Raw genomic sequence first — 2500 nt, 5'->3', positions numbered from 1 at the left:
TAGTGGCCAGTTTGTTGCAGGCCGCTTTCCTCCCCGTGGATGAGCTCCATAGCTCTCTGGGCTTTTGTAGCTCCGGGCAGTTGGGTTGCGAGTTGTCCGTTGGCCAGCTTTACGGGGGGTGAGTCTGACACTATGTGGCAGGCCTCTCCTTAGTGGGTTGGGCTGCGGTGGCTTACGGGTTGGTTGCTAGGCTGCGCGGCCTAGCGGACGGCTGCTCGGGGTGGATCTCGATGTATAGCTCTATAGTATCGGGGAACTTTGTTCTCCTGTGTGTTCTCACGGTAGTGAGCAGTAGGCATGTCTGATGTCTTACGGACCACCCAGGATGGCCGTTCTGGGTTACCAAAATTGGCTGAGGCGCAGCTAGGTGAGGGGCTGCTGCTGCTCGAGCAACCTCCCCGTGACGTGCTTGAGGTTGGGCACGTGCGCGGCCAGCGGATCAACCTCTCCGGGGGCCATGGGGACCAACCACCGGAGGCATTGCTCGGGGTCCCCAAACGGCTTGTAGTCACTTCTACGGGCCATGGTTGCAAAAACTCCTTGGTTAGGAAGTCCGTACAGACAGAGGCACAGGATCAGAGCCACAGTCAGTCAGGCCGAAGGAGCGGGTGGACCCCGGCTTGCGAAGCTCTTGAGAACTCCTCAGTGGTGTCAATGACCTCCGTTGCCTCGGGTATGAGAGTTGGGGTGGCGGGGGTCGTATTAGCGCTGCGGCCTGCTCTCCGTGGTGGCGTGGATAAAAGGCGGGAGAGGGCCCGTCTAGAAAGCGACGTAAGAGGTTCCGAGGCCTCCGGACCAGGTGATGGTAGGAGTCTCGGATGGTGAAGCTTATGGAAAGGTACAGGAATCATAAGCGGAAAGTGTGATGTTGGGAACGGCAAGTCCGGAGAGCAGGTGAGGTGGAATTGGGGGTCCCTGTGCGGTCGTGCGGCAGGCGGTGAGTCTGGTGTGCGTTGGCGAGCCCTGGCTGCCAGGGCGACGCCCCAGAAATGGACCTGCCCCCCGTCGCTTCCAGATCTGGTGGAGAATAGAGTTCTGGAAGAGCTGCTGGCGGGGGGTGTGGAGCATCGGGCCACCGCTGCCTTAGTCAAGAAAGCAGGTCGGGAGCCTAGCCTGATCGAGTCCTCTGCTTTGGATCTCATGAAAGCCCTGGGGGGTACGGTAGTGTGGCCGGCAAAGTCCGCGAGGTCCAGACCTCGAGACCAATGGAAGACGGGTTGGGCGAGGCGGCTCGTCCAATGTAGGAGAGTGTTCTACCACCAGCAGCGCGGCTATTCTGAAGTGAGGAAGGGGCTGGCACGGCGGATCTTGGATGGTCTGACGCCCCGTAGATGTGATTTGCCGCTGGAGTTGGTGGATAGACACTTCGGAGTAAGTGGGAAATGGTCAAGCCGTTTTATGGACTAAGGGCTTCGAGGTGGGACTGACCGCGGATAACGAACCATTCTACCACCCGATCCTGGGGCTGAGAGTTGTATCTAACTTGGCTAAGATGAGGAATTGCTCTGCACCGGGCCCAGACGGGATCAGGAAGCAGGCTCTTCTTGACTGGGACCCGGACGGTACGCAACTGGCGAGGCTGTTTACGACATGGATGGTGCGTGGAGTCGTTCCCCAAGTCTTCAAGGAGTGCAAGACCCGGTTGCTACCCAGATCAACTGACCCTACTGAGCTGGATATAGTATCTGGCTGGAGGCCTGGGACTGTGGGGTCAGTCGTGCTGAGGTTGTTTGGGCGGTTAATGGTGATGAGGCTAGCGCGAGCCTGTCCTGTTGGCCCCCGGCAGCGTGGTTTCGTCGCCGGCGCGAGTGGTTGCGAGGGAACCTCGTGATTCTTGACCGGATCATGGGGCGCTCGAGGTCGGCTGGCGTGCCGCTGGCGGTCGTGTTCATTGGCTTTGCGAAGGCTTTCGACTCGGTTTCTCATGACCATGTCCTGTGTGTGCTGGAAGCTTGGGCGTAGACAGACGTGTAATCGAGGTGATCCGTCACTCGTATGTGGGCTGCTCGACCAGAATGGGTTGCGGAGGCGCCTACTCCGAACCCATCTCCATGAAGGTTGGTGTTAAGCAAGGCGATCCAATGTCCCCACTGCTTTTCAACCTCGCTATGGATTCTCTCGTCCATAGCCTCGAACGCGAAAGAAGTCACCTGGTCTGGGGCAACTGCCGAATTGCCGCGTTGGCCTTTGCGGATGATTTAGTCCTGCTGAGTGGCTCGGAGGAAGGAATGAAGAAGAACTTGGTGATCCTGGAGGTCTTTTGCCAGCTGACGGGGTTGGATGTCCAGCCGGGTAAGTGCCACGGTATTTGGATGGGTCCAAACGAGAGCGGCTGCGTAGCCTGGAGGCTGTGTGGGAAGCCGATACACATGGTAACTCCGGTTGAGTCAGTTCGTTATCTGGGGGCCACTATAGTGCCGTGGCGGGGGTATTGTCTCTGAGGGTCTGGACGAGATGGTGAGTATGGGGCTGCAGAGACTTACGGCGTCGGCGTTAGAGC

The 2500-nt window shown here is 58.7% G+C and overlaps 1 pseudogene; it reads left to right on the top strand.

The window, feature by feature from the left end:
- The window catches only part of LOC133156243 (28S ribosomal RNA), a 9319-nt pseudogene that overhangs the window by 4010 nt on the left and 2809 nt on the right, over positions 1-2500 (top strand).

The sequence above is a fragment of the Syngnathus typhle genome, linkage group LG6 (genome assembly GCF_033458585.1).
Source record: "Syngnathus typhle isolate RoL2023-S1 ecotype Sweden linkage group LG6, RoL_Styp_1.0, whole genome shotgun sequence".
Taxonomy (NCBI): Eukaryota; Metazoa; Chordata; class Actinopteri; order Syngnathiformes; family Syngnathidae; genus Syngnathus; species Syngnathus typhle.
Note: the sequence above shows the minus strand (reverse complement) of the source record. Positions and strands in the feature narration are given on the sequence as shown.